The sequence below is a fragment of the Saccostrea echinata genome, unplaced genomic scaffold, assembly GCF_033153115.1.
Source record: "Saccostrea echinata isolate AGI-Se365-2 ecotype Australia unplaced genomic scaffold, CSIRO_AGI_Sech_v1 ptg000040l, whole genome shotgun sequence".
In the NCBI taxonomy this organism is placed as follows: Eukaryota; Metazoa; Mollusca; class Bivalvia; order Ostreida; family Ostreidae; genus Saccostrea; species Saccostrea echinata.
In genome coordinates this window covers 4,345,704-4,364,989 of record NW_026889789.1, presented here as the reverse complement: position 1 = coordinate 4,364,989, position 19,286 = coordinate 4,345,704, and the positions used below count along the sequence as shown (strand labels likewise).

General features: G+C 33.5%; 1 protein-coding gene across 1 annotated transcript in view; it reads right to left on the bottom strand.

Moving 5' to 3' along the window:
* Positions 1-19,286, bottom strand: part of LOC133200458 (baculoviral IAP repeat-containing protein 3-like) — a 67,735-nt gene that overhangs the window by 11,682 nt on the left and 36,767 nt on the right. The gene's annotated exons all lie outside the window — the stretch shown is intronic.

Sequence of the window (19,286 nt, the reverse complement as noted above, 5' to 3'; positions counted from 1 at the left end):
TGTTGATTTTAGTGCTTTATCTTTCACAAAGACACTGATAAAATCAACTTCTTATAACATATCTGATATTGTACAATCTTCCTTTTATTATTTTCATACATTTTTGGAATAAAGAGATCTCACAATGGCTGAGACCTAGCCAATATGGGGGATGACACAGTTCTGTAAACTTTCTTTTCTTCAGGATTTCATTTATTTCTCTATGCTAATTTGCAACTGTGAGCATTGTCAGGTACAAGAAAATTACCCTGGATACCAATATTTAGACTTAATTCATTTGCAGGAAATCTGTTTGACTTTCCTTAGTACAATTGGAACATTTAAGTTACCACTGATAGTCCTTTCTTGGGGTGTTTGTGCATGTCTTAGTGGACATCTTGAGAAAAAAAAAATGAAAATTAATAAAACAAGTTTGGAGCTCTTGCTTGTCTTTATGATAATAAGACCACAGATTTTTCTTTGATTTCACATTTTAATACTTATCTTCCTTTTCGGTTAAAAAAAGTACTCCCATGTTTTGTCATCAATCACACAAGTTAAACAAATCTTCAATTTGTTAAATATTCTTTTCTAGACAAACCGTTGTCACATTTAACGCATGTTTTTGTCTGTGGCATTTGTAAGAAAATAAGGCACCTATCTGATAAAAATATTATTACATTCATTTCCTTTGTCAGAATTTTATCAAATGTTGTGATGATAAAATGTTTAGTGTCTAAGCAATGTCTAAGAGAACATTTTTAAACAGTTAGTGACCATGCTTTACTTGAAAGAAAATTTCTTTGCAAGGATAATAGGAAAAATCACGAGGTTTTTACTTTTCAGTGATTGGGAGCTCTTTAATAGAACTTTTCAACTGTGAAAAAATAAAATTTAATACTTCTATATTTATTATGATATACTGTATGTTGATTCATTTATTAAACAACCCTTGCACATGCACAGATCCTGGATTTATTTCCAGGGTGATTCCCACATCAACTCTAACAAAATGTCAACCATGGAAATTAAATGACTCCCTTTCTTCTTTACTATTTAGGAGGGGTCCATGTGTTTCCATAGGGTAGGATAGGCTGGAGTTTAGTCAAAGAAATATTTTAATAGAAATTCAATAAATGAAAATCCTGCCCCCTCCATATCCAAATATGTGGTAGTTAAAAATAAATCATGCATCTTAATAATTCACTTTTCAGTGCAGCTGTTAGCTAAAAAAAAAACTCTAATGATCGCTATTTATCTGTCTGATATTAAAGCTGTCAACACCTCTAAATAGGTTTGTTGGTTTGGGATAGGATTTAAGCCTAGTTTCGTTTATGCATCACCTAGTCTTTGTTATGAGAACATTTTTAGGTGATCCTCTGCTGACATTTAAAGGTCATAATTTTTTGTTTATTTGTTTTTCATAATGAATCTTTTGTTTCTTATTTCATTCTTTTTACACAAATCCAAAATCACATTGCAAGGAATGATTGTATGTTAGGGAAATCAATTTGTTTTTATAACTTTCTGAACTTTCTGTACTGTTATGATACAGACTCCACTCCATGACTCCACTCCACTCCAATCCACTCAGCTTTTTACCCCAAGCTGTTCATTTTCTGTGGGACACAACAGCAATATGTTTAGTTATATGGGATAAACATCTACTTGCAAAAGGTCAAGTCATGCGTATATGCATACGCAGCATAGATCTCATGGTAACTCTCTACCATCGGCTCCGTACATTCACCTGTTCACCTACAGCTGTCTTTGGCTCGCGTATATCACAGTGAAAAGCACGCGAAATAGTGCGTTTGTTTTAATTCATTATAATTAAACGTCTGGGCTAATGATAGTCCATAATGATAGTTATTTACTAAATAGATCTAAAACTATTAGTTTAGTTTGAAATAATCCTTGAAATGATATGGTTTTTACATATTAATCTTGTCAGGGTGGAGAGAGGAACGAACGATAACTCTGCGGCACCGTGTAATTCATGGACTGGAGGCATGGAGTGGAGTTATGGAGTGGAGTTTGGAGTCAAATTTTGGAGTCAAATTTTGGAGTCTAATATTTTTTTTTAAAACATGAATGGAAAAAGATGTTCAGGAAATTGCATTATTATGAAAGTCTTTTAAATTAATTTTTTTTTTGTACATTTGTTTGCTGTTTCTTGTCTTGTACTAAACAGATTGACAATTCATAGGTACTATGACTTAATCAAAATGTCTAAGTTTCTGAAACTTAAGTAAGTAAGTACTTAAGTAAGTATTTGTAACTTTAGAAAATTACATCAGTATTGAATAGACAGACATGATACTGACAAGATAACCCCTGTTCTTCAAAAATATTTGGAAACTGTTGAATATTATTAATCAACAGATATAGTCGGTCTTACTGATTATTTTAATACAGTTTAATTTGACGTGTTAAAACCTGTCAAGAGCTACTAGGTTCAGTGTTTAAAGCAATTTATAAGTATCAGTATATACACTCACCTATTCATTACCTTCCATGCTAAATTAAAAAAAAATATAATCAGTTTTAAAATAAGTTTCACACTTTATACCACTTTTATATGGTGTACTAAAGGGTTCACCCACTCCCTTACTTCAGCGACATAGCAGTTATCATACTAATATCTCTCCCTTTTCCTCACTCGGATGACTCCCTCACCCTCAAAAACAACAAATCAACTATGGGTCGTATCACACTTCAAGTGAAAGCAATGTGTTGTTTTTACTCCAGTTTATCTTTTTTAAACATTGAATAAATTTTCAGTTTTCTGATTGATAGTGAAAACGAGAAACAATGGAATGTCAGATTCAGCATAAAACACCTAATGACCTTAAAATGTCAACAAAGGGGGTTGGGGGCAGCTTGTGCTTTTGATTTTAATTTTGAAAGATAACAGATGCAGAGTGAAATGAAATATCTAACTTAGGTCAGATTTATCATCGACCCGCACAACTATCTCACACACAAAAAATTTAAAATGTTGACAGATTTAATTACTACAATACTATTACCTGAAAGAAATGCTTACTCAGTTTTTGCTTAAAATAATAATGTTGTGATCAAATGATACAATTTTATACAAACTGGGACTTATCATTTACCGGTAATCTTCTAATACTTTAAAAAAAAAAAAAGATTAAAAAAGACATTATTAATGTTTTGTTCTTTGTGATTTAGTAGTTCTGGTATAATATTATTGGTAATATTATTGGTGAAATTTATTGTCAATGTTATAATAGCTTTCCTTAATACATATTTAACAAAAATATAAATATCTCATTTATAAATAATTATTTATAAATATATATATAACTTTTTGTTTATACTTTGATAATGTAAAAATCAGAAAATAATTTGAAGGAATCTGTCTTACCAGTTAATTGTGTACTTTTCAGCTGTTGATATTTAATTAAATCTGTCATGACTTTATGGGTTAGCAGTGCCGGATCAGTGATAAATCTGTCCTAAGTTATATGTTTTGATTTCACTCAGCACTTGTTTTCTAACAAAATGAAATCAAGGCAATAGCTGCCCCTTAGTTGACATTTTTAGGTCATTGTTTTTTTTAATTCTGTTGTTTCTCGTTTCTCGTTTCTTGTTTCTCGTTTCGTGTTTTACACATACCCAGACTTACACTGGCTCATAGAGAAAAGACAGAATCATCACACCCAGTTTCAGAGATGCTGATTAAACTTTGAACGATGACCATTTAATTTTGGAGTATATGATCTAGTGTTAAATTAACTTGAACAGCATGCATGCATTAAAATTATTGCATTCTTTAGGAGTTTATATAAATATTATCATCCCTTAACTAGCATAACAGTGCATTCCTTCCCATTAACTTCTTAATTGATAAAAATTGTGAGTCACCATTATTGCATTGTATTCATATAACAGTATCATAATATTATTTAATTATTTAAGTAAATGTATGTCAATTATTGATAATCTTTTTTTAAATTCACATTTTAAGATACAAAATTGATGGTTTCAAATCTACAGTAGATTATATAGAGAGAAATATCATCAATCTTATTCTACAAACAGCCTTGTAACAATATATTAACCTACATTATGTTCAGCTGTGTGGTCAAAAACCTATAAAAGTTTTAGCAGACATAACAAAGATGTGACAGAAAGCTAAAATTTAGTTCAAAGGGTTTTATCACCTTCCAATTATGTGTTGAAAGCTATTGTGATCATTATTATGTAACAGTTAAATTTGATTAAAACATAGAATAAACTGTCACTGTTTTAGATAACACACTTTTTGACAATGAGAGTGAAATTAATACCCACGACCTTATCTGAAAGAATTTGCGGGAATTTGATGCAGCCACTGTATGTCCCACATAATCTGTCAAGAGTTGTTTGTACAAGAGCATGTAGGCAGTGTTAGGCAATTATAACAGACCCATTTATTCACATCAGTATGCTATTCATTAAACTTAAGTACAATAATTATGGGTACCCGGTAATTCATTTTTCGAGGAAAAAGATTTAACTTCAAGAGTTGGAGCAGAAGATTAATCTGTCTAAATAAAATTTAACATTAATATAATAATATCAATCCTGAGATTTAGGTAATAGATAATGTCATCTTCGACTCACTTGTTCTAACAATCAATATCTTAAATGAATATTTGTTATTATCTCAAATCCTAGAACATAAGCTTTCAAATATGACTGATACAATGTCTTTCATAAGTATAAATTTGGTTGTGAAAAAAGCTCTAATTAATATTACTAAGAAATTTGATTAATGATTATTATGAAAAATCGTCAAAATTGATATTTTTTAATAATTCAAATAAACATTTAAAAAGCATACCACTAGTCTACTTCATAATATTTTTATGCCCCGCCATGAATATGGCTGGGGCATATTGAGTTTGTCATGTCTGTCTTCCGTCCTTCTTTCCTTCCGTCAAGCTTTGCATTTAGCTCAGTTCAAAGTTCAGTTTCAAAGATATTTTTCAAGATAATTTTTATAAAGCTTCATATGTTGATAGGTATTGATGAGAGCTTTTCAATTCTGTAAACATTTTTTGACTTTGACCTTTCCTTTGACCTTGACCTACTTTTCTTAAATTAGTGTTTAGCTCAGTTTTAAGGAAACCATTCAGGATAGTGTAATCAAACTTCATACGCTGATACATACTGATGTTAACATTTTTTTTTTACTTTGACCTTTCTTTTGACCTTGACCTCACTTTTCTAATAAATAATGTTCAGCTCAATTTTAAATAAAGAATTCAAGATATTTTTATCAAACTTTATACGCTAATACATACTGATGAGAGCTATCAACTGCATCAACATTTTTTTCACCTTGACCTTGACCTCACTTTTCTTAAATCAGTGTTTACCTCAGTTTTAAATAATCCATTCAAGATATGTTTATCAAAATTAATATGCTGATACTTATTAGTGAGGGATATTCAACTTCATGAAATCTTTTAACCTTAGGCTTTCCTGTAATCTTGACCTCATTTTTCTTTAATTTGCATTTTGCTTAGTTTTATAAAAAAACATTTAAGGTATTTTTATGTAAGCTTATGCACTTGTACATAATTTGGTGAAAATTTATCATATATATCCAATTTTTAGATTTCAATTTCAATTTTAAAGAAACTATTCCAGATATTCGCTTCAAACTTCATACACTAAAACAAATTTTCATGTTGCATTACTAATATACACTGGACGGGGCATTCATGTCCTATGAAAATATTTCTAGTTTTAAATACAGAAATATAAACTAAAATGTTCATCTACACTTTTCCAAAGAACACACGCATCACTTTTGATAGCAACATGGGAATATAATAAAACTAATTTTAAAGAGTTGTCACCTAAAGAATTTTGTATCTTTATTCTATACATCAGTAAGACAAATTAAATCTGATATTTATACCAAGATTGATCAATGTAAAGCTCACATTCAGTAACTCTTATTTTGGGGGTATTGCAAGAAAGAATATATTTGCTTAAACAATCGGAAAATTTCAGGCCAAAGGAGCTGAAAAATACCTTAAAAGGATTACGGAGTATCAAACAGGCATGAATGACACCATCTAAAAAAGTAGCAAGAAACATTAAATTTGTCTGTTTTTGAGCAGATTTTAAGGTGATTCAACAAGATACTCGTAACCTAATTTAACGTTGCAATAGCTGGTGCTTTATAGCAACATGGGAATATAATAAGACTAGAGAGTTGTCACCTAAAGAATTTTGTTCTAATTAGCAAAAATCATATTTAAAAAATCAGACTCCAAAATTTGACTCCAAACTCCACTCCATAACTCCACTCCAAGCCTCCAGTCCATGAATTACACGGTGCCTAACTCTGCAAAGGAGATTGACACTGCATAGGGAAGGGAAAAAGGAACGGAAAGCGGAACGGAAAATTCTGGTTCATTACATGACAAATTGAATACATAGTTTTGATAAGCAAGGGTGACTCTACCAAAATTGTGAAATTTCATGGCCCCAGGGTCAGGGGTTCTGTTGCTGCTATATAGATCATATAGTGAAAGTGCATTATTTCTTTGAAAATCTTCTTCTCTACTCCTGGGTATTATTGAAACAAATTAAATGTAATTACATAGTTATGATAAGCAAGGGTGCCTCTACCTAAATTGTGAAATTCGTGGCCCCAGGGTCAGGGGTTCTGTTGCTAGGGCGGGGCTATATATAGATCATATAGTGAATGTGCATTATTTCTTTGAAAATCTTCTTCTCTACTCCTGGGTATTATTGAAACAAATTAAATACATAGGTATGATATTAGCAAGGGTGACTCTTCCAAAATAGTGATTTTCATGACCCTTGGATCAGGGGTTTTTATGTTAGGGCCGGGCTCTATTTATTATATAGTGAAAATGCATTAATGCTTTAAAAATCTTCTTCTCTGCTCCTGGGTATTTTTAAAACAAACTAAGTACATTGTTATGATACATGTAAGCAATGATGCCTCTTCCAAAATTGTGAAATTCATGGCCCCAGGGACGGGGTTCTGGTTCTAGGGTGGGGCTATTATAGATCCTATAGTGAAGGTGAATTTTTTCTTTGAAAATCTTCTTCTCTGCCCCTGGGTACTATTTAAACAAACTAATACATTGTTATGATACACAAGGATGCCTCTTCCAAAATTGTGAATTTCATGGCCCCAGGGTCAAGGGTTCTAGTGAAAAGGTTGGGGGGGGGGCTCTATTGATTATATATAGTGAAAAAGCAAAATTTCTTTGAAATTATTCTTTTCTGCTTCTGGTTAAAAAGCAAAGAAGCTAAGTATATAGTTATGATGAGCAAGAGTTCTTCTTCCAGAGTAGTGAATTGCATGACCCGGGTCAGATGTGCTGGTGTAAGGGTGGGGCTCTTGATAATATAGTGAAAATGCATTAATTCTATTAAATAATCCTGTCTGCTCCTTAGTGTTAAGCAGATAAACAAAGTGATTACTTATGATGAGCAAACTTCTGGTCCCAGGATGAGAGACTCTAGTGTTTCTTGGTGGGGAGGGAGGGGGGCTATATTGATAATATAGTGAATCTGTAGTAAAAATGCATTATTTCTTTAAAAAATTTTCTCTGCACTTGGGCATATCAGAGGCAAAAAGATTAAAAGTTTTAATAAGGAAGGGTATTTTTACCAGATTTTTTAACATCTGGACCATTTGTTCAAGTGTTCTGGTCCTGGCCAGGGCTCTATTAATTTGTATTCTACTGAGAGGAGTTATTCCCCTTTGCCGTTGACTTTTGATAATTAATCATTGTAAACAATCTACTTGAAAGGTTAATAGAATAAGAGAATTATGCAAGAATTTTTATTGTATAATACAAAAAATATTTTCATAGTTTTAATGATCAGGTAGACTTTAAGTAATAGATATATAAAAATGGAACAAAAATAACTTGTATTAAATGTTCATCAAAGACCAAGAGAGGCCAATGTAAGAGATTTCAGCAAGAAATTAAAATAGTACAGAAGCACTGATAGGTTTTTAGCTCACCCGAGCCGAAGGCTCAAGTGAGCTTTTCTGATCACTTTTTGTCCGTCGCCCGTCTGTCCGTCCGTCCGTCTGTCTGTCTGTCCGTCTGTAAACTTTTCACATTTTCGACTTCTTCTGAAGAACCACTGGGTCAAATTCAACCAAACTTGCCACAAAGTATTCTTGGGTAAAGGGGATTCAAGTTTGTTCAAATGAAGGGCCACGCCCTCTTTCAAGGGGAGATAATTAGGAATTAGTCAAAAAATAATGGCATCATTTAAAAATCTTCTTCTCAAGAACCACTGGGCCATGAAATATGAAACTTATGTGGAAACATCCTCAGGTAGTGTAGATTCAATTTTGTTCAAATCATGACCCCCCCGGGGGTAGGGTGGGGCCACAATGGGGGATCAAAGTTTGACATAGAAATATATAGGAAAATATATTTAAAAATCTTCTTCTCAAGAACAGTAAAGCCATGATTGGTCATATTTATACGGAAGCATCCTCAGGTAGTGTAGATTAAAGTTTGTTCAAATCATGACCCCCGGGGGTAGGGTGGGGCCACAATGGGGATCAAAATTTTACATAGAAATATATAGAAAAATTTCTTTAAAAATCTTCTTCTTAAGAACAGCAAAGCCATGATTGGTCATATTTATACGGAAGCATCCTCAGGTAGTGTAGATTCAAGTTTGTTCAAGTCATGACCCCCCCCCCCGGGGGGGGGGATTGTATGGGGCCACAATGGGGGATCAAAGTTTTTCATAAGAGTATATAGAAAAAAAAATTAAAAATCTTCCTCTCAAGATCAGCAAAGCCATGATTGGTCATATTCATATGGAAGCATTCTCAGGTAGTGTAGATTCAAGTTTGTTCAAATCATGGCCCCGGGGGTAGGGTGGGGCCACAATGGAGGATCAATTTTTACAAATGAATTTATGGGGAAAAAATCTGCTGCTCAAGAACAGCAAAGCCATTTGTTATATTGATATGAAAGCATCATCAGGTACCGGAAGTTTAAAATTCACCCCCCCCCCGTAAACTTTTCAATACTGAACTGATTTTTGCTTTTTTCTCCTAGCCAATGTGCTCAGGTGAACGATGTGGCCCATGGGCCTCTTGTTAATATATTGTATAGCGGTAGTGATAAATGGGGAACAGATTACATTGTAGAACCTAATTTAAAAACTATCAATAAGTACTAGATTAATTATTTTGTTGATCCTGATCCTCCTATTTTTCTTGCTTTTGTGCAACAAAGCTTCACCTTTCAGTTCATTTTATACTCGATGAATCCTCTAAATTGTTGTTTTATACTCAGGTGACCGTTGAGGCCCTTGGGCCTCTTGTTTTTCATATTCCTTATTTGACCCTTCTAGGCTTTCGTAATATATAAATCACAATCAAATTTTTATTTAATCAATAGTTGTTAATACGAGTTGATTTAGTCATGTTTATTCCCTTTTGTTGTTTACTGATTTTTATTTGAAAATTAAAATAAGTTGTAGTTGTGTACTTTAAAAAAAAAGAAGAGTAAACGACACGTGTACATAGGGAAAGTATATTTATAAACACGATAAAAAGGTACGAAAAGCGGAACAGAAAAATGTAGTTCGCAATACATATATTTCAATTACATTTTCACAAACAAACATTATTTTAAAGTTGACCCACTGTTATCTTCAACTAGATAGAACGTTCTATCGATAAAATGACATTGTCCTACGGACCCGGTTAAGTGGTGAGGGCTTGTCCCTAGACATAGTTAGATTATTCTAACTATATCTTCAATATGTTGGATAACTTTAAAGTTAAAAAAAATAACGTCTTTTAAGTAAAAAAAAAATCTTAAATTCGGTGATATACCATAATCATGATTATGTTATGAGGGGTCCCGTTACAACTGTATGACGTACTCTAAAAGTCTACTACATTATTTTTTTTTTTAAATAAGCTGATAAAAATGAAATGAACTAGTATTAATTGTAACGGGGACCGTTACAGATGTTCCCCAAACGCTCCCCAACTCCCTTTTGGTGTCTTATTTCCTGTAAGCTTCATTAAATAAGGCAATCAAGTATATTGGTCATTTAACGCATTTCACGCGCGCGCACGTGCATGCATGTGCAGGTTGACCATGTCATTCCGTCTATACTATAAATGCATCTTTATATTCCCAGTATCAAAATATTTCATCAAAAAATATATAAGTTCCGGCTATAGCAAGTATATTGGTCATCTTAGCATTGCGCGCAAGCGCACCTGCATGCATGTTCATAATGACCATGCCATCTTGTCTACACTTATAATATGTCTGTTTATTCTAAGTATCAAAGCTTTTCATAAAAAAATATCAAAGTTACGGCTATATTAAGTATATTGGTCATTAAACACATTGCACGCGCGCGCATGTGCATGCATGTGCATGATTGCCACATCATCTTGTCTACACTTTTAATATATCTGTATATTCTTAATATCTAATCTTTTCATTAAAAAATATAAAAATTACGGCTATATTAAGTAAATTGGTCATTTAACACATTGCACGCGCGCGCACGTGCATGCATATGCATGCATGTGCATGATGATCATGTCGTCTTGTCTACACCTCTAATATATATAAATATTTTGAGTATCAAAGCATTTCATCAAAAAGTATATAAGTTACGACTATATCAAGTATATTGGTCATTTTACGCTTTGCACGTGCGCACACGTGCATGCATGCGCATGTTGACCATGTCATCTTGTTTACACTTTTAATATATCCTTATATTCTGAAAATCAAAGCATTTCATCAAAAAATATCAAAGTTACAGCTATATCAAATATATTGGTTATTTTACGCAATGCACGCGCACGCACGTGCATGCACGTGCGTGCAAAATGACCTTCGTTCCGCAAATCTACATAACATGCCTAGTTACCCTAAAAAGGTTTCACCTCAATCGGATAAGTAGTTTACGAGATCACTCACGGACAAAAAAGTACCCAGGAAGAAAAATAATAATAATAATAATAACTAGTATTAATTGTAACGGGGACCGTTACAGATGTTCCCCAAACGCTCCCCAACTTCCTTTTGGTGTCTTATTCCCTGTAAGCTTCATTAAATAAGGCAATCAAGTATATTGGTTTTTTTTACGCATTACACACGCGCGCACAGGCATGCATGTACAAAATGACCATGTCAACTTGTCTACACTTTTAATAGATCTTTATGTTCAAATTTCATTAAAAGAAAAAAAAAAAATTCGGCTATATTAAGTATATCTGACATTTTACGCATTGCATGAGCGCGCACGTGCATGCATGTCCACGATGACCGTGTCATCTCGTCAACACTATAAATATATCTACATATTTCGGGTATCAATTCATTTCATCAAAAAGTATAAAAGTTACAGCTATATCAAGTATATTGGTCATTTTAGCATTGCATGCGCGCGCACGTGCATGCCTATGCATGTTGACAATGTCGACTTGTCTACATTTATAATATGTCTATATATTCTGAGTATCAAAGCATAACATCAAAAAATGTAAAAGTTATGGCTATATCAAGTATATTGGTGATTTTACTCATTGCACGCGCACGCACGTGCATGCAAATGCATGCATGTGCGCGCTGATCATGTCATCTCGTCTACACTTCTAATATATACTTATATTCTGAGTTTCAAAGCAATTCATCTAAAAATATACAAGTTAAGTCTATATCATTCGTATAGGTTATTTCAATCATTGCGCATGTGCACACGTGCATGAATGTGCATTTTGACCATGTCGTCTTGTCTACACTATTAATATATCCTGATATCCTGAGTATCAAAGCATTTCATCAAAAGAGTTGAAAGTTATGGCTATATCAAGTATATTTGTCATTTTACTCATTGCACGCGCGTGCACACACGTGCATGCATGTGTGCGCTGATCAAGTCTTCTTGTCTACACTTCTAATATATATTTATATTCTGAGTGTCAAAGCAATTCATCAAAAAATGTACAAGTTAAGTCTATATCAATTGTATTGGTTATTTTAATCAATGCGCATGCGCGCACGTGCATGCATGTGCATTCTGACCATGTCATCTTGTCTACACTATTAATATATTCTTATATTCTGAGTATCAAAGTATTTCATCAAAAGATATAAAAGTTATGGCAATATCAAGTATATTGGTCATTTTACTCATTGCACGCGCACGCACGTGCATGCACGTGCGTGCAAAATGACCTTCGTTCCGCAAATCTACATTACATTCCTATTAACCCTAAAAAGGTTTCAACTCAATCGGATGTATAGTTTCGGAGATCACTCACGGACAAAAAAGTACCCAGGAAGAAAAATAATAATAACTAGATACTTATTGCCTAGGCAATAACAGGTCTTCCGTTTTCTTGACTTCTTTGAAAAAAAAGCCCACAATCATCTCAATAAGAAAAAGTTATATCAAGGCTTCCAAAGATATGTAGATACAGATGAAAACAAACGGAATTACTTTTCTGTTTTCTTTATGTACTTCGTCATGAACGAAAGTGCTCCAAACGAATAAAATGTATAAAAATAATTTGCATGGTCATGGTCTATCTAACATCTGCATTAGCCAAACATTTCTGCAAAAAGAAAAAAACTTTAAAAATTCACTTTTTTGCATTGCTTCCTGTCACGACCGGAAGTGACGACAACGTACGATTTTTACATGATGTAGATAAACTGGTAACTAACTATAAGTTCTGAAAGTTTTTGACTTCAGTCATGTAGTGTTTTTGACCATTTAGGTGAACAAAATCTCAACTTGAGGACAGAAAAACACGCGACCGGAAGTGCATTTTCCTAAGATGGTTGACTTCACACTAGACAATTGCAGTCTTAATAACATATGTAAAAATCATTTCAAAAACTTTATCTATAAGCGATATTTTTGGGAATATTAAAAATCCCAATAACATAGTTTCTCTCTTATAACCGGAAGTTGTCGTTTTTTGTTTCCAGTGAGACCAAAACATATAGAAACTGTGAAAGAGATTCAATTATATGATGCAAGTTTTATTTCAAAAGTGAAAAGTTTAAATTTTCGATTTCTTTGATCACTTCCTGTAACGACCGGAAGAGACGGCTGACGCTATTAACCCAAAGAGTTTTGCCAACTCATTAAGTTCCATTACTCATATACGTTTGGTGTCTTAATCTCTTACCGTTTCCGAGATCTCACTTTGACAAATTCTTATTTTGCGGACAGTAAAACACGCGACTGGAAGTGCATTTTACCAAGATATTTGACGTCACTCTAGACATTTGGAGTCTAAATAACATATCTAAAAATCATTTCAAATACTTCATCTATAAGCGATATTTATTGGAAAGTAAAATACTCAAAATATGTAGTTTTTCTCTTATAACCGGAAGTTGACGTTTCTGTTTCCGGTGGGACTAACATATTTCGAAACTGTAAAACAGATGCAATAATGTGATGCAAGATGTAATTAAAATAAGAAAAGTTGAGATTTTCGATTTCTTTGATCTCCTCCTGTGACGACCGGAAGTGACGGCTGACGGATTTAAACAAATTCTGCAAACGTACTTGTCATGATCAATAATCCCTGAAAGTTTGAGGTCTTAATCTTTTACCGTTTCTGAGATATCGTCCGGACATGATCTCTTTTGAAAAAACGGAAATTGGACATATCTAACGACCGGAAGCGAATTTTGCAAAATCCTTATAAATGTTTTTAGTTTATTTTATTTGCCATAATCCCTGAAAGTTTCAAGAAAATCCATTGAGCCATCTCTGGGAAATCGCTTGGACAAAAAACGGGAAAAAAATAATAATAATAATAAACAGTAGAATCACTATAAGGTCTTCCGTCTGAAACGGAAGACCTTAATAATAATAACTAGTTATAATTGTAACGGGGACCGTTACAGATGTTCCCCAAACGCTCCCCAACACCCTTTTGGTGTCTTATTTCCTGTAAGCTTCATTAAATAAGGCAATGAAGTATATTGGTCGTTTTTTGCATTTCACGCCAGGCAAGTACATGCATGTGCAGGATGACCATGTCATCTCATCTATACTATTAATGCATCTTTATATTCTGAGTATCAAAACATTTCATCAAAAAATAAATAAGTTCCGGCTATATCAAGTATATTGGTCATCTTAGCATTGCACGCATGCGCACCTGCATGCATGTTCATAATGACCATGCCATTTTGTCTACACTTATAATATCTCTGTTTATTCTTAGCATGAAAGCTTTTCATAAAAAATATATCAAAGTTACGGCTATATTAAGTATATTGGTCATTAAACACATTGCACGCGCGCGCATGTGCATGCATGTGCATGATTGCCACATCATCTTGTCTACACTTTTAATATATCTGTATATTCTTAATATCTAACCTTTTCATTAAAAAATATAAAAATTACGGCTATATTAAGTAAATTGGTCATTTAACACATTGCACGCGCGCGCACGTGCATGCATATGCATGCATGTGCATGATGATCATGTCGTCTTGTCTACACCTCTAATATATATAAATATTTTGAGTATCAAAGCATTTCATCAAAAAGTATATAAGTTACGACTATATCAAGTATATTGGTCATTTTACGCTTTGCACGTGCGCACACGTGCATGCATGCACATGTTGACCATGTCATCTTGTTTACACTTTTAATATATCTTTATATTCTGAAAATCAAAGCATTTCATCAAAAAATATCAAAGTTACAGCTATATCAAATATATTGGTTATTTTACGCAATGCACGCGCACGCACGTGCATGCACGTGCGTGCAAAATGACCTTCGTTCCGCAAATCTACATAACATGCCTAGTTACCCTAAAAAGGTTTCACCTCAATCGGATAAGTAGTTTACGAGATCACTCACGGACAAAAAAGTACCCAGGAAGAAAAATAATAATAATAATAATAACTAGTATTAATTGTAACGGGGACCGTTACAGATGTTCCCCAAACGCTCCCCAACTTCCTTTTGGTGTCTTATTCCCTGTAAGCTTCATTAAATAAGGCTATCAAGTATATTGGTTTTTTTTTACGCATTACACACGCGCGCACAGGCATGCATGTACAAAATGACCATGTCAACTTGTCTACACTTTTAATACATCTTTATGTTCAAATTTCATTAAAAGAAAAAAAAAATTCGGCTATATTAAGTATATCTGTCATTTTACGCATTGCATGAGCGCGCACGTGCATGCATGTCCACGATGACCGTGTCATCTCGTCAACACTATAAATATATCTACATATTTCGGGTATCAATTCATTTCATCAAAAAGTATAAAAGTTACAGCTATATCAAGTATATTGGTCATTTTAGCATTGCATGCGCGCGCACGTGCATGCCTATGCATGTTGACAATGTCGACTTGTCTACATTTATAATATGTCTATATATTCTGAGTATCAAAGCATAACATCAAAAAATGTAAAAGTTATGGCTATATCAAGTATATTGGTGATTTTACTCATTGCACGCGCACGCACGTGCATGCAAATGCATGCATGTGCGCGCTGATCATGTCATCTCGTCTACACTTCTAATATATACTTATATTCTGAGTTTCAAAGCAATTCATCTAAAAATATACAAGTTAAGTCTATATCATTCGTATAGGTTATTTCAATCATTGCGCATGTGCACACGTGCATGAATGTGCATTTTGACCATGTCGTCTTGTCTACACTATTAATATATCCTGATATCCTGAGTATCAAAGCATTTCATCAAAAGAGTTGAAAGTTATGGCTATATCAAGTATATTTGTCATTTTACTCATTGCACGCGCGTGCACACACGTGCATGCATGTGTGCGCTGATCAAGTCTTCTTGTCTACACTTCTAATATATATTTATATTCTGAGTGTCAAAGCAATTCATCAAAAAATGTACAAGTTAAGTCTATATCAATTGTATTGGTTATTTTAATCAATGCGCATGCGCGCACGTGCATGCATGTGCATTCTGACCATGTCATCTTGTCTACACTATTAATATATTCTTATATTCTGAGTATCAAAGTATTTCATCAAAAGATATAAAAGTTATGGCAATATCAAGTATATTGGTCATTTTACTCATTGCACGCGCACGCACTTTGAAAAAAAAAACCCACAATCATCTCAATAAGAAAAAGTTATATCAAGGCTTCCAAAGATATGTAGATACAGATGAAAACAAACGGAATTACTTTTCTGTTTTCTTTATGTACTTCGTCATGAACGAAAGTGCTCCAAACGAATAAAATGTATAAAAATAATTTGCATGGTCATGGTCTATCTAACATCTGCATTAGCCAAACATTTCTGCAAAAAGAAAAAAACTTTAAAAATTCACTTTTTTTGCATTGCTTCCTGTCACGACCGGAAGTGACGACAACGTACGATTTTTACATGATGTAGATAAACTGGTAACTAACTATAAGTTCTGAAAGTTTTTGACTTCAGTCATGTAGTGTTTTTGACCATTTAGGTGAACAAAATCTCAACTTGAGGACAGAAAAACACGCGACCGGAAGTGCATTTTCCTAAGATGGTTGACTTCACACTAGACAATTGCAGTCTTAATAACATATGTAAAAATCATTTCAAAAACTTTATCTATAAGCGATATTTTTGGGAATATTAAAAATCCCAATAACATAGTTTCTCTCTTATAACCGGAAGTTGTCGTTTTTTGTTTCCAGTGAGACCAAAACATATAGAAACTGTGAAAGAGATTCAATTATATGATGCAAGTTTTATTTCAAAAGTGAAAAGTTTAAATTTTCGATTTCTTTGATCACTTCCTGTAACGACCGGAAGAGACGGCTGACGCTATTAACCCAAAGAGTTTTGCCAACTCATTAAGTTCCATTACTCATATAAGTTTGGTGTCTTAATCTCTTACCGTTTCCGAGATCTCACTTTGACAAATTCTTATTTTGCGGACAGTAAAACACGCGACTGGAAGTGAATTTTACCAAGATATTTGACGTCACTCTAGACATTTGGAGTCTAAATAACATATCTAAAAATCATTTCAAATACTTCATCTATAAGCGATATTTATTGGAAAGTAAAATACTCAAAATATGTAGTTTTTCTCTTATAACCGGAAGTTGACGTTTCTGTTTCCGGTGGGACTAACATATTTCGAAACTGTAAAACAGATGCAATAATGTGATGCAAGATGTAATTAAAATAAGAAAAGTTGAGATTTTCGATTTCTTTGATCTCCTCCTGTGACGGCTGACGGATTTAAACAAATTCTGCAAACGTACTTGTCATGATCAATAATCCCTGAAAGTTTGAGGTCTTAATCTTTTACCGTTTCTGAGATATCGTCCGGACATGATCTCTTTTGAAAAAACGGAAATTGGACATATCTAACGACCGGAAGTGAATTTTGCAAAATCCTTATAAATGTTTTTAGTTTATTTTATTTGTCATAATCCCTGAAAGTTTCAAGAAAATCCATTGAGCCATCTCTGGGAAATCGCTTGGACAAAAAACGGGAAAAAAAAAATAATAATAATAAACAGTAGAATCACTGTAAGGTCTTCCGTCTGAAACGGAAGACCTTAATAATAATAACTAGTTATAATTGTAACGGGGACCGTTACAGATGTTCCCCAAACGCTCCCCAACACCCTTTTGGTGTCTTATTTCCTGTAAGCTTCATTAAATAAGGCAATGAAGTATATTGGTCGTTTTTTGCATTTCACGCCAGGCACGTACATGCATGTGCAGGATGACCATGTCATCTCATCTATACTATTAATGCATCTTTATATTCTGAGTATCAAAACATTTCATCAAAAAATAAATAAGTTCCGGCTATATCAAGTATATTGGTCATCTTAGCATTGCACGCATGCGCACCTGCATGCATGTTCATAATGACCATGCCATTTTGTCTACACTTATAATATCTCTGTTTATTCTTAGCATGAAAGCTTTTCATAAAAAAATATATAAAAGTTATGGCTATGTTAAGTATATTGGTCATTTAACACATTGCACGCGCGCGCATGTGCATTCATGAGCATGATGTCCAAATCATCTTGTCTACACTTTTAATATATCTGTATATTTTTAATAAAAGAAATATAAAAATCACGACTATATTAAGTATATTGGTCAATTAACACATTGCACGCGCGCGCACGTGCATGCATATGCATGCGTGCATGCATGTGCATGATGACCATGTCATCTTGTCTACACTTTTAATATATATAAATATTTTAAGTATCAAAGCATTTCATCAAAAAGTATAAAAGTTACGAGTATTTCAAGTATATTTGTCATTTTACGCTTTGCGCGTGCGCACACGTGCATGCATATGCATGTTGACCATGTCATCTTGTTTACACTTTTAATATATCCTTATATTCTGAGTATCAAAGCATTTCATCAAAAAATATATAAGTTACAGCTATATCAAGTATATTGGTCATTTTACGTATTGCACGCGCACGCACGTGCATGCACGTGCGCGCAAAATGACCTTGATTCCGCAAATCTACATAACATGCCTATTAACCCTAGAAAGGTTTCACCTCAATCGGATGAGTAGTTGACGAGATCACTCGCGGACAAAAAAGTACCCAGGAAGAAGAAGAAGAAGAAAAATAATAATAATAATAAGAAACAGAGTAAAAACAGTATGTTCCCCAACTTCGTTTGGGGAACATAATAATAAGAAACAGAGTAAAAACAGAGTAAAAACAATATGTTCCCAAACTTCGTTTGGGGAACATAATGATAAGAAACAGAGTAAAAACAATATGTTCCCAAACTTCGTTTGGGGAACATAATTATGCAGGACTAGAAGCCATGTATTCAAACAGAGAAATCACTTTATAGGAAAAGTAAGGCCATGAATAAAAATTTTCACTTTTTGTCCCTTACAGATTTAACTTTTTAACTTTAACTTTTAACTTTTTAACTTATACTTAACTGTTTGATTTTTTTCCTCCCTTCTTTTGAATAATATCATTGTCTCATAATAGCACGTAATATGATAATAAATGGTGGGTTGGGGGGTTGGGGTGCGGGACTACCCTCTTGCTATTTTTTCTCCCAAAAATTGTCTATTGCTGTTTTCTATTATGGGAATTTTATAAAAAGGCCGGCGTAAAGACGAATAATGATCCCCATAGGAAAATGACCGAGGGTCACTTTTCGCCGTCGAAAAACGACCCCCGGTCATTATTCTACGGCAAAAAATGACCCCCAGTCATTATTCGACGTCGAAAA